Source organism: Lepus europaeus, chromosome 2 (genome assembly GCF_033115175.1).
Source record: "Lepus europaeus isolate LE1 chromosome 2, mLepTim1.pri, whole genome shotgun sequence".
Lineage (NCBI taxonomy): Eukaryota > Metazoa > Chordata > Mammalia > Lagomorpha > Leporidae > Lepus > Lepus europaeus.
Genome location: NC_084828.1, coordinates 9,848,582 through 9,876,394, shown reverse-complemented (window position 1 = coordinate 9,876,394; position 27,813 = coordinate 9,848,582). Strand labels below are relative to the sequence as shown.

The 27,813-nt window shown below is 43.5% G+C and overlaps 1 pseudogene; it reads right to left on the bottom strand.

The window, feature by feature from the left end:
- Nucleotides 1-4,788: 4,788 nt before the first annotated feature.
- LOC133746680 (elongation factor 1-alpha 1-like) overlaps nucleotides 4,789-27,813 on the bottom strand; it is a 143,251-nt pseudogene continuing 120,226 nt past the window's right edge.

Below are 27,813 nucleotides of genomic sequence, written 5' to 3'. Positions count from 1 at the left end.
GGGATGCAATGGGCCTGACTGATGCATTTATACAAATTCTTCTTTGGGTAAAGGCTGTAAAGTGGAGAGCAGGTGGATTTCATCCTTCAGTTATGGTACAGGGAGGTCTAGCGACTTCAAGACTATTTGTGTGGTCTGGGTATTCCAGGGTACCATACACGTGAACTATGGCCACAGGATGCATTATGGTCTGAATTAGATTATGCTCTAGTGAGAAGAAAGTTTAGTGAGATAACATTTATATCAGAAAATGGTACTGATTGTACTTATTAACAGGTCAAATATAATAAACTAGAAGAAGTGAAATTGGATCTACCCCCTCAATGTTAGGTAGGGGCTTACCCTATCCTTCAATATGTACTTAACAGGTAAGCCACCTTTCTCAAGAACCCATTGCAGAGTCTCCAAGCAAAACACCAGAACAACAAATTATTCCTGTGTCAAAGCAAAATCCCTTGCATGTAATCTAGGTAAATCCATTGTTTTAATCTGCTATGAATGCAAGGAAACAAAATGCATTTTTCTCATATTATGACCCCACCATGAGTTTTCAGAACATGAGGTACCCTAGCAATTTGTGGTCAAGCTGAAAAAAATGGAGAACATTGTGTCCATTCAACACCATTCAGCCCCATGGCTTTCAAAATAAATATTTCTGAGGACAGAACCTAACTACTCTCTTACAGTCATGGATAGGACAGGAAGATGAGGAAAAGGAACAGTTCTAGCTGGTGCCCAGCTGGTCCTGGGGCCGATTGGTCTGCTCCCTCTGGACCAACCAATATCACCAGTAATAGAAATAACAATAACACTCCCCTCTGTGTGTAGAATCCTTTGATTTTCAAAAAGATTAACTCATATTCTCTTAATGTTCTTGAACATTTACACACCAGCAAGATAAAACAAAGCAAAACATACACAAAAGTAAGAAAGTCATCATTATTTACAAGTTGGAAAGAAGGGACTTGTGACCAAAAGAAAAAGAGGATTTATTAACTTGCTCACAATCCCACCATGAGAAAGTGGCAGAGCTGGATTGGAAATTACTTCTACCTCTCACAACCTTGGATCCAGACTCCACAGCAGCCGCTGGTGAGTGGGATGGGTCTGCACCTGCCCTTCCAGCTTCCACTCCCTCCTCCATGAAGGCTGCAATTTAGTCCCCTTTCTCCTGAACCCCCAGATGGAGTGGGTTTATAGGAAAGAAACCCATCACTCAATTGGTTGGTCTTTCTCAAACTCTCCTGCCAAGAGCACAGTAATGCCCTGGCATTCCCCTGATGGTGCCTGGATCTAAACAGCCCTGGCCCTTGTTTTCCACAAGGCCTCCTGGATTCCTAAGAAGCCTGTAACCCACACTGGTCCCTCACTTCTTACTACACATGACATCCACATATTTCAGTAGCCCAGTGGTAATCTTTTTGTTTTAATTTAGTCCAATGATAACCTTTTTTCTCCCCCTTTTCCTTTTTGGTTTTGTTTGATTTTTTAAAAAAAGATTTTCACGTATTTATTTGAGAGGTAGAGTTATAGACAGAGAGGGGAAGAGACAGAGAGAAAGATCTTCCATCTGCTGGTTCACTCCCCAAATGGCCACTATAGGGGAAGTTTGGCTGATCTGAAGCCAAAAGCCAGGAGATTCTTCCAGGTCTCCCACATGGGTGCAGGGTCCCAAGAACTTAGGCCATCTTCTACTGCTTTTCCAGGCCATAAGCAGGGAGCTGGATCAGAAGAGGGGCAGCCGGGACTCAAACCAGTGCCTACATGGGATGCCAGCACCGCAGATAGAGGCTTAGCCTGTTCTGCCACAGCGCCAGCCCCTTGTCTGATGTTTTTATGCATTACCTCTATGATTTCTGGTTAACCTCTCCAGACATAATCATTGGGTCTACTGAAAATTAATATTACAGCCTTTAAGGAGTATTCTGGTGTAGTTGCTATTGTTGATCATGATGAAGCTGTTGTTTCAAAATTCCAGGACCCTCCTTGGATAATTGAAGATTATTACCATCGTTATCAATAGGCAATGGTATTACTCAGGTGCATTAGAAAAAGCAGGTGTTGAAATAGCCGTATCAGTTCTGTTTCACTCTACACCTACTCTTCACCTGCCTGTACTTCACGTCTTTGTCTCTGAGCATTTTCACACTGCCAAAGCTACTTCCAGTTCTAAACTCTGTTATTCACACTACCTGTTGCCCAAAGCAGTGGAAGAGGGGTCAAGTAGATTCTTTGATTTTAAAGGCCACAGGGGATTGGTTTAACATGTTTTCTCTTTTACATATGCACAGTATGGCCATGACTTTCTTAAGTAGGTCATAGTTTGATGTAAGAACATGTTGGATGTGTTGGTCCCCCCCCCCCCCTTGGGGAGCAAAACACTGAAATACCTAGAGCATTTGTTATCCTGGTCCATTCTGTTTGCATAACTCCCCTACCTCTGTTAGCAGGGATTATTGTAGGCCAAGAAAATACCCTCAACTGACACAGAGTCCACACCCCCCAAACTCCCCAAACCAGTCAGGCTTTATGGAGAGTTTTGCTATTCAAATATTTTCCCAGTTGTTTAGTCTTGGCCACACCCACAAAACAAACGCAGGGTGAGTAAACACAGCTCTGCTTCCAGCCCAGCCCAGGCCATGCACGCATTTGGCCTGGAGCTGTTGTGCTGTTTGGTACAAATGGAAGCCACTCAACCGCTTTTACACCTTATTTTAATGCCTTATTATTTCAAAGGGCTCTCTGTTCTTATTGACAATAATTACTGTTAACTCCTCCATCAAGTTCAAAGGCTCTCTTGATTACGAAACTTCTTCTGAGGACTAGCCGATTTATCCAGCTTGTTATTAAATTAGAACTATATTCTTGACCTGTTTTAATGAAGGTTTTATTATTGCTTTGTTAATATGCTTAACTATCACTTTGAAATCACATTCATATTTTTCTAATCTCCAGTATCTCTCTTAGGAGGCTACGGGCTCACTCACTGTTAGATGGGTGTTTTATGTCCCCCTACTCTGGTCCTAAATAGTCAAACTCATGTTCAATTTCTCTATTCCTCCACCTCTTCTCTCCCACAGTACAACCCTACACAGACACACACACACACACACACGAATAATCTGTCCAACCAAATAGCTTTACACTTTGATGTCAATGTACATCGTGTATGTATGGTAGATTCCTTACCCTTACCCTGCAAGCAATCATCTCTCTTCCTCTCATTGTCCTCTTCCTAACCAGCTCCTCCACACCTTTGCTCACCCTCTCCTGGGTTCCCAAAAGCCCCTGTGGCCCCTCCCACTCAAGTCACAGTAGCACATGTCAACTAGCAGTAACACACGATGTTTACCTCTGGGTCCTCACTGTACAGCCAGATTATAGATTTCAAGAAAGTGGAAGATTCTCCTATGTGTCTCACTCTGGGCTCAGAGTTTGAGAAAGCAGAAGGCTCAGTGGACCTGGAATCTAAAGAGTTGACAAGTGGTATATGGTTCTAGCTAATGTTTATCAGCTGTCCGATCTTGTATTATTCACTCACTTGCTTTTTGACCTCAGTTTCTCATTCCCAATTGTCTTACAGTATTGTGGCAAGAGGCACGTGTGAGGCTCTCGCAGAACGTCTGAGATTCATCCCAGGCTGTGCACAATATTTTTCTCCTGAATTCGTGAGTGACTTGTGCTGGCTCCCCCTGTATGGTGGACCTTGGGTGAAAGCACTCCCCGCCACCTCCAATGCTCCCAGCCTAGCCACGCTCCTGTCTACTCACCGGGACTGCTGCAGTGCCTCTGAGCTTGTCTCTCTGCTTCCATCCTTGCCTGGAGCTCCCTACCATCTCTTCCCAAAGGATCTGGGAGAGCCTGTGTCAGAGAGTGTTATCGCTCTGCTCAGAACTCTCCAGCTCCCTGTGGTCCTGCTCAGGGCCTCTGTTAGCCTGGCTCCTCCAGCTCCCCCTCAACAACCATGCCAGCTTTGCCTCCTGCTGGCTCCCGAACATACAACACATCCTCCCACCTCCAGTTCAGACTTGCTCTATCTCTGCCTGGCACGATCCTCCCAGGAATCTGCCTCGATCCCCTTCTCTCTTCTTTCAGCACCATTTCGTGCCTTCAAGTGATGTCGCCAAAGAGGCCATGCATTGCATCTCTAATTCTCATTAAACTTTGTTTTAATGGGTCTCAAAATTCCGTGACAGATTTCTGGTCAAGTTGTTTCCATTAAAAAGTACTGATTTTAAAAACTAGTAACTTAAAACTGCCTTGCATGCACACACAAAAAATCATCCACAAAACATTCTTGTTTTCTTCTGAATGTTTCACAACAGCATAGTTATCTTTTTTTGAGATTTAATTTATTTATTTGAAAGATAGAGTTAGAGAGAGGCAGAGGCAGAGAGAGAGAGGTCAGTCTTCCATCTGCTGGGTCCCTCCCCAGTTGACCACAATGGTCAGAGCTGTACAAATCTGAAGCTAAGAGCCAGGAGCTTCTTTCGGTTATCCCATGAGGGTGCAGGGGCCCAAGGACTTGGGCCATCTTCACCTGCTTTCCCAGGCCATAGCAGAGAGCTGGATTGGAAGTGGAGCAGCTGGGACTCGAACCGGCATCCATATAGGATGCCGGCACGGCAGGCAGCGGCTTTACCTGCCATGCTACAGCAGCGGCCCCAATGCATCGTTATCATTAACCAGTCTTTTATTATTAAACTTAAATGGCCAATTAAGACACAGTTCTGAGACCGTTCTTCCACGACTGATTAAGACTGGGGTGGCAGGTATTAGGGATAATATTTATTTAGCCTTCTGAACTTCCTGGGCAGACTTGACCTTGCCAGCTCCAGTAGCTTTCTTGTCCACTGCTTTCATGACACCACAGCAACCGTCTGTCTCATATCATGGACAGCGAAAGGACCCAGAGGAGGATAGTCAGAGGAGCTCTTACCACACATGGGCTTGCTGGGAACCACATCAACAATGGCAGCATCACCAGATTTCAAGAATTTAGGGCCATCGTCCAACTTCTTTCCAGAATGACGATCAGTCTTTCTCTTCAGCTCAGCACACTTGCAAGCAATGTGAGCTGTGTGACAATCCAGTACACTGGTTTGACCTGGATGCTTCAGGATGATCACCTGGCCAGTGAAGCCAGCTGCTTCCACTGGTGAGTCATTTTTGCTCTCCCCAGCAACACTGCCAGGATGAACATCTTTGGTAGACACGTTCTTGACATTGAAGCTCACATTGTCTGCAGGGAGAGCTTCACTCAATGTTCATGGTGCATTTCAGTGGACTTGACTTCAGCTGTGATGTTGACTGGAGCAAAGGAGGTCTGAGAACATCGGTCTCCACTCAGCCCACAGGGACAGTACCGACACCACCAAATGTGTAGACATCCTGGAGGGGCAGACGCAAAGGCTTGCCAGTTGGTCTAATTGGTGGGAGGATGCAATCCGGGGCTTTAAGCAGTGTGGTTCCACTGGCATTGCCATCTTCACGGGTGATTTCCATCCCTTGAACCACGGCATATTAGCACTTGTCTCCAGCATGTTGTCACCATTCCAACCAGAAATTGGCACCAATGCCACTGTGCCAGGGTTGTCGCCAATTTTCTTCATGTAGGTACTGACCTCCTTCACAGTTCCCTCGTATGTCTTCTGGTTGTAGGGTGGCTCAGTGGAATCCATCTTGTTAACACCAACAATTAGTTGTTTCACACCCACTCTGTAAGCCAGAAGGGTGTGCTCGTGTGTCTGCCCGTTCTTGGAGATACCAGCTTCAAACTCCCCAACACCAGCAGCAACAATCAGGACGGCACAGTCAGCCTGAGATGTGCCTGGAATCATGTTTTAGCGAAGTCTCTGTCCTGGGCCATCAATGATAGTCACATAGTACTTGCTGGACTCAAATTTCCATGGGGAGATATTGATGATGATACCACACCCATGCTCAACTTTCATTTATCCAAGACCCACGCTTACTTGAAAGAGCCCTTTCTCATCTCAGCAGCCTCCTTCTCAGATTTTTCATGGTTTCTTTTGTCGGTGCCACCACATTTGTAGACTAGATGGCCAGTGGTGGTGTTCTTGCCAGGATCTATGTGTCCAATGATGACGATGTTGATGTGAGTCTTTTCCTTTTCCCGTTCTGGCTTGGATTTAGCGGTGGTTTTCGTGACACCTGTGTTCTGGCAGCAAACACATGCAAAAAAAGCTTCATCTCTATTTCCTTATCAGGTTTCCTTCGAGAGTTCTTGTCCCATGATATAAGATGGATTTATGCATACGTGTACATAGTCTCTTTCTGTCCTCTGTTAGCTGTTAGGCTCATGAGAGCAGGTGCTTTATTTTGCTTACTGTTGTCTCCCCAGCACCTTGAAGAGTACCTGGCACATAGTAGGTGTTCAACAATTCAATGAACAAATGAATGAATGAGTCCAGCAGATTTTATTAAAACCCTGAAGTTTAAAGCCATGGCTCTTCACTTTGGATGTCCATTAAAATCCACTGGGAAATTTTAAAGAATACTAATGTCTGGACCACACCCTAGACCATTGAAATCAGATTCTCTTGGAGTGCAGCCCAGGTGCTGGTACTTTGTAAATGCTCCCTAGGTGTCTGAAAGTGTAAACAAGGTCAAGAACCATTGTTGTTGAGCACATAGAAGGGCATTTGTGTTCTATTAGTGCTTGTGTTTCCAGGTAGCACCTCACTAGCTAAGTGCCTTGCACATTTCTGTACTTAATAAATACATCTCTGATCAGTTGATTTAGGAAATGACTACTTCTAATGCATAGAATAGTTTGTGCACTGGGAAAACCTCAGTCCTATTTTACTTGGTTGGGTTTAAATCTGTGTCTTCTTTTGGGGAAATGGAACCACAGAATTGAGTAGCTACCCTCTGCAAAGCATTCTGCCAGTGACTAGAGACACAAACCCCATTTAATACCCATGTAATGATGATAATATTTTTCATATGGTAAACCAGTGTACTTTTTTATTATCCCTTGCAAATCATTTTGCCTTGTGGCTCCCCACAGATTGAATCAGAGGCATTTATTGCTTCAAGGGGAGGCAGATCCTGCCTAAAACAAAGACACTTTATTCAGCTTTGAGGAGCAAACTAGATTTGTTAAGCTCAGAGGAGACAATAACCTTGAAAGTAAAGCTTGCTGAAAAGAAAAGAATTTGATAAACACCCAAAGCTTCTCTTTAAATATAAACGGAAAAACTCTCAGGAATGACCAGTAGGTTTTCAAGCTTTTTGGTCTCAGGACCCTTTGTAATATTAAAAATTATCACAGTCCCAAAGAACATCTGTTCACATGGGCTGTATCTATCAATAGTTATCATTTTTATTAAGTAAACTTGAGGTTTGAAATATTTATTAATTCCTTTTTTTAAAGATTTATTTATTTATATGAAAGACAGAGTTACAGAGAGGCAGAGGCAGAGAGAGAAGAGTCTTCCATCCACTGGTTCACTTCCCAAATGGTCACAAGGGCTGGAGCTGGGCTGATCTGAAGCCAGGAGCCAGGAACTTCTTCCAGGTTTCCCACATAGGTGCAGGGGCCCAAGGATTTGGACCATAATATACTGCTTTCCCAGACCATAGTAGAAAGCTGGATCAAAAGTGGAGCAGCTGGGTCTTGAACTGGCACCCATTTAGGATGATGGCACTTTAGGCGGTGGCTTTACCCACTATGCCACAGTGCAGGCCCCATATTTATTAATTTCTATAACAGTGTAAAATTTAATGATATAATTATATTACTCAAAGCCATATATAAAGAGTGACTTCTATTTTTGCAAAACTCTTTTTTTTAATAGATTTTATTTATTTATTTGAGAGGTAGAGTTACAGTGAGAGGGAGAGAGAGAGAAAGGTCTTCCATCTGCTGGTTCACTCCCCAATGTCCACAATGGTCAGAGCTGCGCTGATCTGGAGCCAGGAGCCAGGTGCTTCTTCTGGGTCTCCCTTATGGGTTCAGGGATCCAATCACTTGTGCCATCTTCACCTGCTTTCCAAGACCACAGCAGAGAACTGGATTGGAAGAGGAGCAGCTGGGACTAGAACCAGCACCCATATGGGATGCCGACGCTGCAGGCGGAGGATTCACCTACTGTACCACAGTGCCGGCCCCCTTTGTAAAACTCTAATGTCTGATTTAAGAGAAGTTGGATCTTCATAGCTGCTTCTGCATTCAGTCTGTTTCAATCTGGGCTGAAATGCAGAAGAAAATCTAGCTTCACACAATCAAAAGTCAAGGCATATAAATGGCCATTTCTTCTTTGCTACCACTCCAAAACCCTACAAGTAGTAATTTCTTAAAGCTTAGTCACCATATGCAATCTGAAACTATGGCAGTGAATTTTTGAATTCTGGTATGTTAAATGTAATTAGTCTATCATGTGCTTTGAATAGATCCATTTTTCATGAATGTTTTCACAGCATCATTCATTGTCTATTTAGAAAATATTGGTCCACTAAATTATGCAGATTTTCCAAAGATTGACCCATTTGATTACTCAATATAAAAAAAGAAATTTGTTTGTTAATATAACTACCCATCATAAGAGAGATGTTTTCAAGCACTTGGGAGTTGGTTCACAATCATGAAAACAAATTGCTGAAATTCCAATTTTCACTTGAATGCTCAAAATTTATCATTGCCAACAAATCTTTTCTATCATTTTTGCTTGAAGTGACAGACTTATTTTAATCATTTCCAGATAATGTATATTCCCAAAACCCAAGTGCAAATAACTGTAGTTTATCTATTAGTCATCCCATCAAATAAAAGTGTGCTCCATGAAAAAGAAAAGGCTAGTTCAGGACACTCACAACTTGCTGCTGCCTCCTGAAACAACTGTTATGGTCCAGTATGTAGCAGAAGAGCTTTATACATATCTTCTACCTTGTTATATGAAATATTAAAAAGATGTATACTCAAGGGTTGAGACTAATAATTTGTGTTGCTTCATCAACAACAACATTCAATGACATTGACTTTTTGTTTGGTAGTGTGAGTGTATGGTGGTGAAAAATGCAATGACTATGAGTAGTGTTTACTGCTACCGGTTTGATGGTTGCTAAGGTGCCAGCTATTTTATCCACAATTGGCTTTGCAACATTGGTAAAATATCAATACAGTTTTTAAAAGGCAGATAGTATTATACTATTTATTAAAATAGTTTTATGAGTTGTAGACTCTTTACAAGAATTCCTGAAACCCCATCAGAGTCTATATATTACCCTTTGAAAGCTACCACCTAGAGAAATCACAGAGATTTGGCATAAGGAAGCCCCTATCCCTGTGGACTTCAGGAAAGAGGGAAGTGCTTTTGGTCCTTTCATTGTGTAAAAAAAAGGAGAGAATACATAGTAGATAGGATGGACACACAGGGCAAGGACATGGCCTTTGAAACAATCAGAAAGATTTCAGAGAAGTTTCCCAAGGAAGAAGCTTTGCTTTTCACTGCCTAGAACCCAGCCCAGAAAAATGTCAACCCCCTGAGAAAAGTCTGGTATCATGGCGTGGGTTCAACATGGTGCTACCCAGGATGTATACCTCAGTGACCCATGCATGACATCACACTTCATAGTGAAAGACTGAATTCTTTTTATCTGAGATTGGGAGTACAGCAAGGATACATACTCTTACCACCTTTATTCAGTACAGTCCTAGAAGTTGTAGCCACTGTAATAAGTTAAGAAAAATAAAAGGAAGGCATGCATATTAGAGAGAAAGAAATAAATCTGTCCTACTTGCAAATGACATGAATGCCTACATTCATGTAGGAATTTGAAACTTAATGGCCAATGCCGTGGCTCTACTGGCTAATCTTCCGCCTTGTGGCGCCGGCACACTGGGTTCTAGTTCCGGTCGGGGCGCCGGATTCTGTCCTGGTTGCCCCTCTTCCAGGCCAGCTCTCTGCTGTGGCCCGGGAGTGCAGTGGAGGATGGCCCAAGTCCTTGGGCCCTGCACCCGCATGGGAGACCAGGAGAAGCACCTGGCTCCTGGCTTCAGATCAGTGTGGTGTGCTGGCCGCAGCACGCCGGCCATGGCGGCCATTAGAGGGTGAACCAATGGAAGCAAGACCTTTCTCTCTGTCTCTCTCTCTCACTGTCCACTCTGCCTGTCAAAAAAAAAGGAATTTGAAACTTATGGAATTTGCAACAAACAAAACTCCTATAATCAAGAAGTGCATTAAGCAAACTTACTGTATATATAATTGATGCTAAAAGATCAGTAGCATTCATATACTTATATATTAAGAATTAAAATGTAAAAGCTAAAATTAAAACACAATGCTAATTATAAGCATATCAAAGAAAATGAAATACTTAGATATAAGATCTTTATGCTGAACATTATAAAATGCTGACAAAAGAAATCTAACAACATCCAAAGACATATGGTGTTCATAGACTGGAAGAATCAACATGGTAAAGATGTCGATTCTTCCTGAATTATTCGATAGATTAGATAACATTTCTATCAAAATCTCAGTAAGGCTTTTGTAGGTACAGATAGGCATATTCTGCAATTTACATGTAATGGCGCTGTCTCTCTATTAACTATATTAATCTTGACAGAGTGGGCTGAGTGTAGCGTGAAAGGAAGAGTACTTGGTAATAAAGTCTACTTTTCAGCTGCAGGGTCAAGACAGCAAGGGGTGCTAGCGTTGTTGTGTAGTAGCTCTGCCTGCAGTGCCAGCACCCCTTATGGTTGCCGGTTCAAATCCCGGCTGCTCCTCTTCCAATCCAGCTCTCTGCTGTGGCCTGGGAAAGCAGGTGAAGATGGCACAAGCTCTTGGATCCCTGAACCCACATGGGAGATCTGGAAGAAGCTCCTGGCTTCTGGCTTTGGATTAGCCCAGCTCTGGCTGTTGCATTTGGACAGTAAACCAGTGAATGGAAGATCTTTCTGTCTTTCCCTCTGTAGGTCTGTAACTCTGCCTCTCAAATAAATTTTAAAAATCTTAAAAAAAAAAAAAAAGACAGTGAGGGACAGATACACCGATCAGTGGAACAGAGTAGAGAGCCCAGAAACAAACCCACACAAATATACACAACTATTTTGCTTTTCATAGAAAGTAGATTCCAATTGTAATAAAATATGCACAAGTAAACAAATTAGCATAGTAAAATATAGCAATTCTAATTGTGATCATAAATGATGTTTCAAAATTGGGATGTTCATTTCTACATAAAAAAAGAAAACCACCCATCCTCTTAAAGTATGCACTCCCATTTGTGTAATGTTGTACAGCTGCCATCACTATGGAATTTCGGATCACGTTCATCGCCCAAAGGGCAAACCTTGTAACCATCACATTCACTCTCCGTTTCTCCTTCACCCAGCCTCTGACAACCACTAATCTACTTTCTCTCTGTGGATGTACTCTTCTGACATTCAGGATAAACACAGTCATACACTATGTGGCTTCTTTGTGCATGAATCCTTTCACAAGCCACAAAGAAACCAGGAGGCAGCCCCAGGACCCACCACTTCCGCTCTACTATGAGGATGAAGGAAGAATCAATCCACCAAAAGTTTTGATGGCCCTGGGGAGAAATCCCACATCGACTGAACTCAAATCCTCAAACCATGTATTCAAAAGTGACTGATTTTACTTGAGAGGGAATATTTTAAACGAGACAAGACTAAGACACTCATACTGAGCAGTTTGAGTTTTCTTCCCTTTTCATGAAGTAACAGGGAAACTCCAAAACAGAAGATCAGTTATGGAAAACAAGGAACACTCTAGTTTTTAAAGATCTGGGTCATGGCATTGAAGCTCCAATCTTTGCTATTCTTAGCAAGCCTATTTCAAAATGAGAAATCGAGGCTCAGAAAAACTCATTGATTGTTCAATGCCACATGCAAATTCAAGTTTGCTTCCAAATTCTTGGCTCATCTGCTAATAAGATGGATATCAAAGTTACATGTCTTTCATAGACTTTAGGAAGGGTTACATACTCTAAATTATTTTATTTATTTATTTATTTATTTTTATTTGAATGGCAGAGTTACAGAGAGGCAGAGGCAGAGGCAGAGAGAGAGAGAGAGAGAGAGAGTCTTCCATCTGCTGGTTCAGTCCCCAGATAGCTGCAATGGCTGAAGATGTGCTGATCTGAAGCTAGGAGCCAGGAGCTTCCTCTGGGTCTCCCACTCAGATGCAGAGAACTGGATTGGAAGTGGAGCAGCCGGGACTCAAACTGGCACCCATATCAGATGCCAGCACTGCAGGCAGCGGCTTTACCCGCTATGCCACAGTGCCGGCCCCTATGCTCTAACTTCTAACCCAAATCAACATTACCAAGTTCTGTAATCTCACAAAGCAAAACAAATTAAGAAGAAATTTGATAATTTTCAGAAACTCTTGTGAAATCCCAAACTTTCTACTTAATATTTAAAATACATATATTTTAAAGGACAGTATATTAAAAATTGCAACCAGTTGTAAATTAGAACATTACTTCTAAGCTACTTTTTTAACCAGATAGTATTTATTGAGTGTCCACTAGGTGCCAGGCCCTGGGTTCTGCACCTTCCACGCCTCATTCCAGCTTCCCAATTACTCCTTGGGGGAGCTGAGTAGCAGAACCCAAAACACACCTGAGCCAGTGGCAGAGCCCAACTCCAATTCCTTCCGCTAACCCCTGACGCTCACCCTCTTGACCATCACACCATTCTGTCAACAAAATTTCCAAACCTACAGAGTTTTAACCACAAGACTCTAAGGGAAGAGCCAGAATCTAAAACAAGGAGGCGTCTCCTCAAAGCGGCTGATTTCATACCATGATTGATACTGTAGTTGCATCTTCTGTTAATTTTAAATGGAAGAAAGCAAAAACAAAGTAACATTTTTTCTTGACTGCATATGTGTGATCATTCAAGGTGTATATTGCAATACATGGTTAAATTCCTGAAAACGAAGTCAACAAAAAAAAAAAGAGAAAGTGTGTGGGTACACAGGTGTGCATGTGTGTGTTGATGCTTCCTCAGAATGCTGGCATTATATTGTATTTTGACAATACGATTAGTTGTTCTTGGGGATAATTCTTTTTTTTTTTTTTTTGACAGGCAGAGTGGACAGTGAGAGAGAGAGACAGAGAGAAAGGTCTTCCTTTGCCGTTGGTTCACCCTCCAATGGCCGCCGAGGCCGGCATGCTGCGGCCGGCGCACCACACTGAACCGAAGGCAGGAGCCAGGTGCTTCTCCTGGTCTCCCATGGGGTGCAGGACCCAAGCACTTGGGCCATCCTCCACTGCACTCCCTGGCCACAGCAGAGAGCTGGCCTGGAAGAGGGGCAACCAGGACAGAATCCGTCGCCCCAACCGGGACTAGAACCCCGGGGTGCTGGCGCCGCAGGCGGAGGATCAGTCTATTGAGCCGTGGCGCCAGCCGGAGATAGTTCTTTATGATTAGTTGTCCCTGGGGAATTTCCAGCATGTTGATTATTTTTAAAAATTAAGCCATGTTCCTTTTTAGATTTGAATTCATACCACAACCAAACGTAAGTGACCCAGGCTGGTGTGAGTTGAATTGCATCCTCCTAAAAAATGTACATTGAAATTCTAATCCCTCTGTATCTTAAAATGAGACTATACTGGGGCCGGCACTGTGGTGTAATGGGTGAAGCCGCCTCCTGCAAGGCCGGCATCCCATAGGGGCACCGGTTCGAGTCCCGGCTGCTCCACTCTGATCCAGCTCCCTGCTAATGTGTCTGGGAAAACAGCAGAGGACACCCCAAGTGCTTGGGCCCCTGCACCCATGTGGGAGACTTGGAAAAAGCTCCTGGCTCTTGGCTTTTGCCTGGCCCAGACTTGGCTGTTGCAGTCATTTGGGAGTGAACCAGCGGGTGGAAGACTTGTCTTCATCTTTTTCTGTAAGTCAGCCTTTCAAATAAATTAATCTTCTATTTAAAAAAAATATATGACTGTACTTGGAAAGAGGATCTTCACAGATGTAATCAGTAAGTTCTTTAAAGTGAGTCCTAACCCAAATAGAACACACAGTGTCCTAACGTGTTAGTTCATTTTCCACTGTTGGAACAGAATACCTGAAGCTGGCACTTATAGAGAGAAGAAGTATATTTGGCTTTACGGTCTGCGAGTGTGGTGGCTACACCTGTCCAGGCTGGGTGGGGGCCTCACCATGGATGGCAGCACAAGGAGGGAGCAAGCACAGAAGACTGCAAAGTAGGATAGAAATGTAGAGACCAGGAGTCACTTATTTATAACAACCCACTCTCGAGGGAACTCGTTCACCCTGAGATCAGCATCAATCCCTTCTGAGAGCAGCGTCCCCAGTGGCCCAACCACCTCCCACTAGGCCCCCACCTCTTGGAGGTCACTCTACCTTTCAACATTGCCATGCTAGGAATGAAGCTTCCAACACATAATCACTCTCACACCATAACCAAACCAGAAGACCCTGCACAGACGGAGACGCCTGGGCACAGTCCCAGGGGGAGAAGCCACAGGACCACAGAGGCAGAAACTCAAGGGGTGTGGCAGCAACCAAACAAGCAGCAAGGGGGGGTGCCTCTTGGGGGTTCTACTCTGGTGGGAGCAGACGCCTTGATTTAGGAATTCTGGCCTCCAGAACTGTGAGTGGGTACAGTTTTGTTATTTTAAGCCACCCAGTTTGTGGTATTTTGTTATGGGATCCCCAGGACACTGTGAGATGGGGTTCAGGCAGGAAAGGGAGGGGGCTGTGGAGGGATGATTATGTCTTAGAGGAAAGCAGAAGAGAAAGAACAATGACGTGAGAATGAGCTGGACGCATCCTGGGAAAAGAGGAAGCCTGAATGCGTCTATTTTCTTGTTCTGAATTTCTTGGAATTCAAAGTCCACAGAAAAAGATATATATGCGTATTGGTTATCACAGATATAAACGAGGAAAACCATCCACAGATCTTGCTATAAAGTTGTATGAAGTTTAATCAAAATAGATGATACAATTCATAAAACAAAATCAACCATTTACTGTAATTACTAAAAAGAATATAACATTGCACACGTGTGTGTGTGTGTGTGTGTGATGTGGAACACTCAACAACATGGAGCCTCATATGAAAGAACATTTTTAGGGAATTTGTTGTTGCATTTTTTTGCACCCTGAATCTCACATGTTGACAATCTTGCCCCAGGTTCCAATATCTCAATAAGACAACTTTCAGAGTTCTTTAAGTCTGAAATTTATGACAACAGCCATAGAAGAATTAGATAATTATTGGCGGCTGCAGCACAAGAGGAAGTATCCATTATTCACCATGAAGATTTGCATAAGATGATCTGTGTAGGGCATGGGCAAGTTCTGATGTGAGTCACCATTCTGCCCCCAGAAGGAACGAGAGCTACATTACCAGGGTGACCCACAAAACAATCTTGGTGGGGACCTGGGCTGGGGGGCTCTGCTGTTTGTCCTATTGTGTCCTTGGGTCAGGTGTCAGTCACCACTGACATACCTGTTCCTCTCAGTATTCATTGCCAGGACTTGGCTTAACTTAAGCTCAAGTACTTGGTCATCTTTTAACCCAAGAACAAATGAGCAGGTGCCTCTAACTGGAGCAAACTCAGCCCACACTCCCTGAGGGGCTGGTCTTCTGCTGCGCTGGGTGTGACAATGTGAGGGTCAGTTTCGCGTCCTCATTCTGGAAATTTTGCATTTTTTGCATGTATCAGAAAAGCCGTAAGTATATTCCACCTTCACTCTATGGCTCAGTGCACATCCTTAGGAAATAACTTGTTGAGTTCTAGCCGAGCCATTTAATATCTGTTGGACATAGAACAGATCTCTTCCCTCTTACACTACATTTTCCTACCTGTCAAATGGACATGTTAATATCTCAGAGCTTTAGTAAATGTCACATAAGGCAACACAATTTTAGATCGGTCTCTTTTAAGGAGGAATTCGTTCACAGAGCATTCTTAGAGGGATGAGTGGTGATGGGGCATGAAGGAGTTCTCAGGCCACTGCCAGCCTGGGTCTTCATCGCAGTCTCTTCCAGATGAGGCTGGTTCAAGCAGTCATATGATGGAATAACCACAACTGTCCTCCTCTGCTATGGTACCTCCTCTTCCCTTCTCTGCCCACACCCATGGGTGTGCACATCTATTCCAAGGGTGTCTGGACCGCCTTAACACTGAAGGTTCTCGGCTAAGCTCATGGCTAATGGAGTGAAGATGTCTCAAAATTGCATTGTGCAAAGCAGCCTTGTTGCTTCTTGCCTAATCCCTATCTTTCCTTGGACCTCCACTTTTCAGAAGATTGTGCCATGAGCCATTCAAGCCAGCCAGAACCGTCACTCTGCAATCAATGCACCAGCAAGGGCTGTGGATGTCATGGAAAATTCCTTCCCAAATCCACCACGTCCCCTGCCCTTGCAGGAGGCTTGCCTCCCAGTGCTCGTCTCTTTATTTGCACCCTCCTTCCTCCACCCATGCCCCACCCTGCAGCCAGAGGGGCGGTTCCTCAAACTGTAAATGAGTTCATTTCACTTTCCTGCCTAAACCCTCCTGAGGTTTCCCAGGGCACTTAGGGTAAAACCAAACTTCTGAATGACCCCACCCTGCCGCCTTTCCTCCCTCCTCTCTGGCTGCTGCTTGCTCTGGAATGTGCGGCTGCATTTTATGCGTAGCTCATTCCCACCTCCGGGCCTTTGCACTTGCAGTGTCCTCTGCCTGCCCTGCTCTCCCACCTGATCTCTCCCATCACAATCCCCACCAAAACCCTCAGCTCTCAGCAGAGGCCTGTGCAGACCACTCGACTTGAGACAAGACCATTGCCCCACCACGTTTTCCATTTCAGCCCTACTACTGTTTCATTCCAAAGGACGCATCTCGCACTTTTTAATCGTTTTGTGAAGTCTAACACAGTACAATAAGGTGCACTGACTTTAATGTACAGCTTGTTGAGTTATTGCATTTCTGCACCTGATTGGCCATCTCCTAGATGGAGGAGTAGAACTTGGCAATTCCAGATCACCTGTGTCCTTTCCAGGCAATGCCGCACACACTTCCTCCCCCATTTCCAGGGATGGCCGTATCGGTATTCTGACATCTCTCACTATTGATTAGTCTGACCTTGAACTTCATCGAAAGGCAATTGTGCAGCGTATACCCTGGTGTGTGCATGTGGCCCCTTTGCTGAGCACAGAGCTGTGAGATTCAGCATGGAACTGTGTAAGACCATTTTCCCCTCGTGACGACTGTGTAACTTTCAATTGTCTGATTGTAACAGCTTATGTAGGCAGTATTTTCTTGATGGACACTTGAGCAGTTTCCAGGTTTTGCTCTTAGAAAAGAAAAAAAAAAGACTTCTATGGCCATTCCTGAGCATGCTTTCAGGTGGATATAATTCTCATCTCCGTTGTCTGTCTGGTACTTACCTGGATTCAGCACTCCTGGGCCACAGGCTTGGCATATGTTTTACTTTAGCAGATTATAGCAATAGTTTTATTTTTTAAGTTGTGTCTTCCCTAGTAGTATTAGTCCCTGGGAATGCCAGGACCTGTCCCTCCCATCTACTCTGACAGTCCTAACCCCCAGTCCAGGGCAGCACACATTAAATGCTAAGTTCATATCTTTAGGAACAACCCGTGCTAGATACTCTCCATCCAGTTTCTGGTTCCTCTTGTTGGTCTCAGATGTTTCCTTGCGTCAGCAGCCTGGCACATCTCTTTGCGGTACATTTCCAGCATCGGCCTCGTGGCTCAATGACGTATTCTTTTTGTGGGACGGCAAAGTTCAGAGAGAATTTGAGAAATTGGCCTACTCCTTCCAATCAGCCCCGCACCATTGGGAGCAGACTCTACTCTGGCCCCTCCAGGCTTTTAAGGCCACCCTAGGGGTCACTTGTGTGTGGCTGAGAATTAGTGTCATGGCCGACCCCTGCTGACCTCCATGTGGGGTCTTGTGGCTGGGATGTTAACCTTTGTGCCATGGCACATGGTTGTATGTGGCAAGGTTCCTGACATGTGGTCATGCTCAGCTACCAACCTACTCGGGTGTATTTCCTTTATTCTACTCCCACTACAGAGGTCATGGTCATAATTGATGCCCGTCACATTAGGTCACCAAACATAAGTTAAGAGGCAACCACAGCTTGGCAACCATGGTCTATAATTTATACATATCCAGGGTTGGTCGGAATATGTGGATTATAAAATACAAAAGTCTTAGTAAAAGGACACTGTTAGCACTTCATGCAGCAAACAAGAACCTATCTTTCTAATTTCCTTGCAGAAAGGGGAAGGGGAGGTCTTTAGTTGAATGTCTGTGTATAACGAACAGGCCTTTAGTGCAGACCCACGATTCCTTTCCCCTGGAGTGATCTCCTCCTCAGTGTGGGTAGCCACTATGACTCGCTGCTAACCAACAGATCATGGTTAAGAGTCACAGGGCAAATGGAATTTTGGTGGTTATATTACGTAGCTCATTCCATAAGCTGTATCATCCATCTTTCAGGGGTCTCCCTTTCCCTGGTTGGCTTTGAGGAAGTCAGTATTAATGTTGGGAAACCCCAGGAAGCAAGGAAGTGGGGCAGCATCTGGGAGTTAGGGTAGCTTTCAGGCTGCAAGGGCTCCCCCAAACACTCCGATCGCACTATCAATAAAATAAGCCCTACGGTCATAAGAAACTGATTCTGCCAAAGATGTGAGTTTGGGAGTAGGTCATTCCCCAGTCAAGCCTCAGATAAGACCACAGCCCCAGCCCAGTCTCTTGTTGCAGCATTGCAAGTCGAAAACAGGGAATTCAGCTAAGCCATGTCCAGGCCTCTGAGCCACAGAAACTGCAAGTTGGTAAGTGTTTGCTGTTTAAGGTCACTAAATTTTTGGTAACCTTGTTCTACAATAGTAGATAGCTAATATATCACTGATTTTTGTCATTCGGCTCAGGATAAGGGCGATATTTAGGATTAGTCCAACACAAATGCGACCAGTCTAAAAAACCATGCTCCCTTCTCTATGTGGCTGCTTTAGAGCCACCAAAACGGTGATGCAGTGGAAATCCGAGATAACACAGCTTCGATAACCATTGATCGCACTTAACGTCTCCTGCCGCTGCTGCTTGCCCTTCAGGCAAGGTTAAGTATTCATGGAAAAACAAAGTTATTTGGTATCATATAATTATATGGAATCATAAGTCTCAATATTTCTGAAACAAGTTTGAAAAATGTTACATTACACAAGAACAGGCCTGGAGATTTCACTAACCTTGCTAGGCACACAACAATATGTCAAATTATGTGCATCATGGGGCCGGCGCCGTGGCTCACTTGGTTAATCCTCCACCTGTGGCATCGGCATCCCATATGGGCGCCGGTTCTGTCCCAGTTGCTCCTTTTCTAGTCCCGCTCTCTGCTGTGGCCCGGGAAGGCAGTGGAGGATGGCCAAAGTGCTTGGGCCCCTGCACTCGTGTGGGAGACCAGGAAGAAGCACCTGGCTCCTGGCTTCGGATCAGTGCAGCACCCGTCGTTGTGGTCATTTGGGGAGTGAACCAATGGAAGGAAGACCTTTCCGTCTCTCTCTTTCTGTGTCTATAACTCTGTCAAATAAATAAATAAATATTTAAAAAATTATGTCTATCAGGGCTGATGTCAGTGTAGTAGGCAAAGTTCCAGAGAGTTAGGTTGAAATATAAGGAATATTATCATCTTTTTATTATATGAGCTGACCTGTATATGAATATTAAATAAATATTTCTGATTATGTCCATCGTATACTGTGGTTAAGTAAATCTGTATTTCTGTGGTTAAATAATTAGAACTGTCGTAGTTTTCAGCAACTGTGGATTTTGTGGTTAAATTACGTTGTCTGAATTTTAACAACTGTGTGTGTGTGTGCGTGTGTGTGTACATGTGTAGGTGATTTTCAAACAACTCACAGGTCAATTTAATGAAGCCACAAAAATCCATGAAACCTGCCTGTATATAAGAAGTCCTCTCAAGTCGCTCCCATTTCTGGTTTTAATCTTGTCATGTGAATCATAACAATTTATAGCAAACTGGAAACTGCGTCCAAGTCTCATAAGCAGAGAGTGGAATTCCTATTAATTTTAAAGATGATTCCACGATGGCTTTTACGAGACGGAATTCCCCTTCTTCAGAGAAAGTGTAAAATTGTACTCTTCCCTGCGCACTCTGATGTATTCATTCCTAATCATCAACAAGTACAGATCCAGGATTGTGAACTTTGTTTTCAAATTCAAAACTCTTTATTGTGTTACAAACTACCGAGTTATGTTGTGTATTTTCCCAGTTTTAATTACACAAAAGTGTGATTTTCTTAAAAATCAGTAAAACCACACAAATAAGACTGTGTGTGTGAGAGAGCAGGTTATTAGAACTAGCTAATCAGGGGACAGAGGAGAAGATCATAACAACTTCTCAACCAAAGGTTGTCATTTTGATATTGAGTCTATTTTAATCAAAACATTGTCTAACCTTTAATCACAGCTATTTGTTGGCCAAGTAGATGTTCTGCTATTCTCCAATTAAAATACAAGATGATATCATGTCAGTTAAAAAGGTATTCATTCCAGCCCCTCTATTTTTATTTCATTGAAAGGGTTCATTATTTTGTTGTTCAAAAGATGACTAAAAATTATCTTCCTAGTGACATTAAATGTTGATAATGGAGCAGTCCAATACTCTGGTGCTGAACACACAAACTGAGATCATTTTATTTGATAAAAATTTAATAGTGATTATTCAGAGCATAAAAACAGGTAATTCTCTATGCTTAGAAGTTCTTCCAGGAATCTTAATATGAGATTAATCATATGTATGTGTGTGTGTGTCTGTAAGAATATATATATATATAATATATACATACTTACAGAATGATAAAATACATTTGTACAAAACTGCCCATCACAGATACTGTATTATAATATAAAAATGGAAATTGACAGCATAGGATATGTCCATCTTAGAAAAACATAAATAAATTGTGGAATCTTCATGTGAAAGAACATTAACCAATAACTGAAGCAAGATTTTTGAAAATCATGCAATGCTACCATATTTTAAGTGAAGAGGAAAAGTAGACTCTGAAACTCTATTATTAACATAAGTAGTGAGGGAGGAAATACTGCAAGGAATCACTGGAGCATGTGCATCGCGTTTACCTCTGATTGGAAAGGTCATGGGTAGTTAAAGATGGTGGGTGTCTAATTTTACCTTCTATCAAGTCTATTATAACTATAACTTCAGTAAACCTTGACAGTCACCTTAGCCAGCTGTAGACTGCCGTGAGAGGTTATGTGGCCGACGTGCAGCCTGACCAAGTCAGCACAGTGCCACCCACCCTGAGGTGTCGTCTTCCCAGACCAAATGCAGCAGAGTCATTGCACACGCTGACTGTGGACCTGGAGGAGGAATGAGATCTCCTGGAAGCTTCAGAAACAGTGAAGAGAGACACAGGAATCCTCTCCATCTTGCAATATGGAAGCTCAGATGAATCTGATTTGTTTGTTAAAGGAAAGCGTGTCCCAGAAGTTGGAAGGCTCTGGAAGGGCTGGTTGCCCTAGCAATAGCAGAGCCCAGATGTGGACATCACTGGAGCTTTTTTCCATGTTTCTGGTTCTCCTCCTTCAGGACTTGCGGCAGGACCACAGTCCTTGGAGTCAGGCCAGGACCAAGGTCATGGCCAATGATATTTGAAAATAGTGACTCCAATGTAGGCTGCATGCAAGTTTTCTTTGTCCTGTCAAGATGAGCCGTCTTGACCATCCGAACGGCGAAGCCTTGCTCAGCCTGACGCCCGCAGCGAGCACCACGTGGGGCTGAGGCTGCCACCAAAGGTGACCTGGACCCTGAATGAGAACACAGCCCTGCGCTCTGAAGCCAGTGAGCCCGGGCAGTGTCTCTCACAGAAGCATAGCCTCGTGTACACTGACCGATCCACCCATTGAGGAACACATGCTAGAAATTATACAGAAACTGACATGTGGTAAAAACAACTATCTGACAAGTACTGTTTCATCAGTTCTCCAGAAGAACTCCCTGGGAAAAAAATATCCCTTTGGAAGTTCAGAAATGCTTTATATTTTGAATCACTATGGCCCAATAAAATATAAAATTGTACAGTATCTCGGCAAATGGGAAAAAATTCAGTCTTTGAAAATTCTTTAATTAACAGAAAGTTTTAAATATATGTGTCTCTCCAGTGATGATACCATGCTTAATGAGAGGAGAGCTTTGCTTTTTCTTTCCATTAACCTGTTTTAAAAAGTTAGAGGATCTTGGGAAATTTGTGGAATTTAGAAGTGAGGCAGAGAAGGAGCATCTTGTAGTCCCCAAAACCACAGAAGTGTCTGATTGGACAATGACTACATAAATAATTGAATGGGGGAATACCAAAGGCATAGGAAATAAATTTTATTTTTTTAAAGATTTTATTTATTTATTTGACAGGTAGAGTTACAGACAGTGAGAGAGACAGAGAGAAAAGTCTTCCTTCCATTGGTTCACTCTCCAAATGACTGCAGCAGCCGGAGCTGCGCCAATCCGAAGCCAGGAGCCAGGAGCCAGGAGCTTCCTCTGGTCTCCCATGCGGGTGCAGAGGCCCAAGCACTTGGGCCATCCTCCACTGCTATCCCAGGCCACAGCAGAGAGCTGAATTGGAAGAAGAGCAACTGGGACTAGAATCGATGCCCATATGGGATGCTGGTGCCACAGGCAGAGGATTAACCTACTGCGCCACAGCGCCGGCCCCAGGAAATAAATTTTAAAGAGATCCTAATGTCTCCATCTGATATAGTGTGAGCAAAAAACTAAATTGTATTGGATGCTAGCCCCAGATTACAGTCATCTGTGATGGCATTGGATACCATGTACCTCCTATTACAGTGCGCTGAGAGAGGAACTTAACCTCTGTCTGTTCTCTCTAAGCTCCCATAACTCCATAATTAGAACAACAGAAAAATACAGAGTGGAAGGCATTCTACATTATCACCGGGCTGGACTTGTGAACACTCTTAGGGTTATGAAAAACAAGGAAAGATCCAGAAACTGTCCAGACCAGAGGAAACTGGAGAAACAAGTGAATGCCATGTGGTACCCTGGATTGGGTCTTGGAACAGAAAGAGAACATAATGGAAAAACCAGCAAACACAAATAGGATCTAGAGTTTAGTTGAGAGTAATGTAACAATGCTGGTTTCTTGTGACACGTGTGCCAAAGTAAAATAAAATGTTGAAAATGTGGAATCTGGGGAACAGATACACATCAGCTATCTGACGTATCTTTGAAACTTGTGCATCGATCTGAAATTATTGTAAAGTTAAAAGGCTATTTAAAGAAAAGAATTTGTTCAATGGATTCAGTTTTGATATTTCTTAATTTTTATAATGTAAGTGAGATTCCTTGTATTTCATAGATATGATTTTAAGCCCATAATGTTACTTCCCACCTTGGCTCCTTCCATGCTCCTACCTTTCTCTCTCTTTTTTTTCCCTTTTAACTTTTCTGGTAACAACTTTCAGTCCCCTTTATAATCACAGGCTTAATCCCCCACTAAATAAAGAACTCAACTCGTAGAACGTCGAAAGACCAGTGTTCCACACAAGTCTAGGCAAGGGCTAATAAACAATAATAAAATCTCAAAACGTCAATTTCACTTATATACATTACACTTCTCTCTCTCTCATATATATATATATATATATGTATGATTGGTGTCACAAATCAGAGAAAACATATGATACTTGTCTTTTGGGGCCTGGCTTATTTCACTAAGCATAAGGGTCATATTAAGCAGACGTCACTCATTTTTTTTCTCCCTTTGTGAAGCCAGTTGGTCACCAAAATGGCATCCTTTGGGCTTTGCTTCCTGCCACCTGTTCAGGGTAAGTAGCTGAAAGTGAAGAATTAGAGTGGTATATTTAATACCCAGTGATTGAGCATAAAGGCTTGCATTCAAATTACAGAATCAATTGTGAAGTTATATTATAACTTTAAAGAGACCTTTAATCAGTGCACTGATGTCTGTTGAACTTAATTGTATGTGCAGACAAAACAATTCAGACAAAAGCAATACGGCTTTCTGTGGCTTGGGCAGCCGACTCTTGTACACTGAATCGGCATACTTTGTTAATCTTCCTGATAGGTGGATTCTATCCAGGAAGAAAATGATTGTAGAATATTGTGTAACACCTGGAGCAGGGGCTGTCATGAAGAATTCACAAGCAAATTCGAAAGGAAGAAAACCTGTGGCCCTGTAAATTGAAATTCCCTCTCCCTCTAGACATAGTTTTCAAGAGCGTCAACATTTTCATCTAAATTTTCCGGAAAGTGACTGATTCCCTAAGGCTTTCTATCATACTTACATATTGTTCTGTCCATTGCTCAGCATCCAAAGTTTGGCAACCAAAGGGTTAAGAACATAATTTTTGAAATGTTGATCAGTTTTATGGATGTAAACACGAATGTCAGAAATGGATTAATGAAAAACATTCCCCCCCCCCATTCCTCGAAACCTGAAACCTTCCTGATTTTTGCACTCAAAATTTAGGCTATACTGTTACAATACAAATAATAAAATTGGATTATAATTCCAAAGAAAAGTTAATCACCTTTATCTTTAAATTCTCCATCAGAATCTCAACGATCATCACATTCTTTGAGGTCCATTTCTAAGGTTTCCTGCTCCATCAGGACTTATCTGATCTTCCACTATCCCCATGCAAGAACATAAAAATCTCCTTCGTTGTCCCTTCACATTCAACTTTATTTTATGCGATGCCTTTTTCTGGCATGGCCAGCCTGCTGTGTGTGCCTGATTCCCTTTGCCGGCATTCACGTCCCCTTCCAGGGAACCACCAACCCTGCCTTGTACCTAGGAGAGGAGATGCTGAGGGAGTGTGAGGGGGCCCCGCAGGAGTGGATGAACGAATCCTTTGCTTGTTGGAACTCGGGTCCTAGAGACAACATCCTTGGCATCTTCCACATCAAATAATGTTCGGTTCTTTCACCTGAGCCAAAAGAGCTTGTCTGGATACTGTCTGATAAGCCGCGGTAAGAGACAACACACAACCCCTGGCTCTGCCTGCATTCTCTCAGCCTACAGTCATCCGATCATGCTCTTAGGAGCAAGGCGTGTCAGGGAAGCCAACCCCCGGTGTGTGCACTGGTTTCCAGCCTCCGCTGATGACAGCTGTGCCGACTTGACTTAATGGGCTGTGTGCAGATAAAGGCGGGGATTTGCGATGCTAGAAGCATCTTCACAGGTGAGAAGACAAAGATCTCTCACATGTGTCTTTCTCACAGCGCAGGTCGCGGACTGGGCCTGGAAACACATCAAAGGGCACACCTTCCCTGCCTTCTGAGCTCCCCGTCTGCCTTCTTTCCCTTTCTGATTGCAATGCTGTGCTACTCACAGCCAAACAATGTGCCTATTATGCTCCTGGGAGAAGAAGGATCATTGCTATCAGAGCCAGGTGCCAGTAGTCAGTTTCCTCCTGTCCAATTCCTGGGTGAAGCTGTGTTTGTAAATTTCACTTTCTGATTTTTTTTTTTAATCCTTAGGGCTGTGTTGCAAGACACTGGCCCTGAGCCCCACTGTCAACACAGGGCATGGAGCTTTGTTTTGCTAAAAGAAGAATGGAAACCTTGGGGTTGCATCTCCCTTTTGATGCCTTCCATCAGTGCCAACAGAAGGGCAAATCTGTGGCATTGAGAGGGAGATGCAACCCTAACGTTTCCATTTCTCCAACCAAACCCAAACTTTTTATCACTGATGGGCTTGGGTGGAACAACAGTGATTCATGAAGGACTCTGAGGCTGGATTGGGTGAAGGTGATTTTAACAAGAAGGAAGTGAGGACGGGGCCTTTTACTGTTGAGTGAGGTATCTGAAAGCTCCCCAGTGGTCCTCTCCATTATTTTGACCATGAGTTTATGAAACAAAAGAAAAAGTGAATGGCATGAAATCTGGCTACAAAAGAGTAATTCTTATCTGGGAGACAGACATGAGTTATGAAATGCTTACAGATAGAAGAGAAAATATCTAGAATGGCTCTGTTTGCAATTGATGCTGGTAATTATAACCAACACCTGAAAGATGCCTTCTTTTATTTTTTATAATTGGTCCAGAATATCTAGAATTGTCATCAAATAATTGTTTTCTAAAGATTCTATTTGAGAGCCCAAGTTACAGACAGAGGGAGACAGAGATCTTCCATCCACTGGTTCACTACCCAGTTCATCACAACAGCCGCAACTGGGTCCATCTGAAGCCAGGAGCCAGGAGCTTCTTCCAGGTCTCCCACATGGGTGTAGGGGCCTAAGCACCTGGGCCATCTTCCACTGCTTTCCCAGGCCATAGCAGAGAGCTGGATCAGAAGAGGAGCAGCCGGGACTCTAACCGGCGCCCATATGGGATGCCGGCACTGCAGGCAGAAGCTTAGCCCACTATGCCACAGCATAGTGAAAAACACCTTCTATAGGACATTGTCTGATGACACCTTCTTAAGCATCTATTATCTCATTTATTATCCCCATGATAAACTTAGCAAGGTAATAGTGCTGTTGATTCCATTTTATAGAAGGAGATGTTGGGGCTTGGCAAAATTAGTATCACAAGGCCAAAAGGAGGTAGAAGATAGGTGTGAATTAGGGTAAAGCTCGAACTCTCCACTATTCTGTTAGCATAGGAACCTATCATTCCCCATGGACTATTTAAAGGGAACCAGTGCCCCCAGCAGCATCAAAAGACTTCAGAGAAAAAATACACATGGATTGGGGTCCAGGCACTCCCACTGCATCTACCCTTCAGGTACTCATTGTTTGGCTTTGCTTGCTTGGTTGAGCACATAAACAACCTGCCTTGTTGGGTCTCCACCTCTTAACCAGGTGTAATAGCTGTTTTTGTAGGTCAGCTTGATGATGGGCTATGGGATTCCCAGATGAAACATCATGTCCTAGTGTGTCCGTGAGAGTGTTTCCAAATAAGACTAGCTGTGGCATGCAAAGTTAAGCCTCCGTCAGCAGTGCCAGCATCCCATATAGGCTCCGGTTCAAGTCCCAGCTGCTCCGGTTGTGATCCAGCTCCCTGCTGTTGGCTTGGGAAAGCAGCAGAAGATGGTCCCAGTGCTTGGGCCTCTGCACCCATGTGGGAGCCCTAGAGGAAGTTCCTGGCTCCTGGCTTTGGCCTGGCCCAGCCTTGGCCATTGTGTCCAAGTGAACCAGTGGATGGAAGGCCTCTCTCTCTCTCTCTGTCTCTATCTATCTATCTATCTCTTCTGCTACTCCCTATCTTTGTCTCTCCTTCTCTCTGTATCTGTCTTTCAAATAAATAAATTAATCTTTTTTAAAAGATTAGCATTTACATTGGTGCACTCAGTAGATTCCACTCCCCAAGGAGGTTGGGCACCATATCCTGCTTTGAGGGCCTGGATAAAGCACAAGGCAGGGCAGAGAGGGCCTGCTCCTCTCCTTTCCTACCCAGCTTGTTTGTGCAGGGCCCGCTCATCTCAATCTCTGTGTCCCTCAAACGAAGGGTTATACCACCACCCTTCAGACTTGCACTCAATCGTACCAGCAGCTTGCCTGAGTCTCCAGCTTGCAGAGAGCAGATCATAGGACTTCTCACCTTCCACAATCACATAAATACAAGAGAGTCTTTGGACATCATGGAAAAAGTCATGTGACAAAAATAGTCATGGGTTTCAAAAATTCTTTGCACTTGGGCTGGTGCTCTGGCATAGCAGGTAAAGCTGCTGCCTGCGGTGCTGGCATCCCACATGGGCTCCTCTCTCTGTGTAACTGTGCCTTTCAATTAAAATAAATAAAATATTTTAA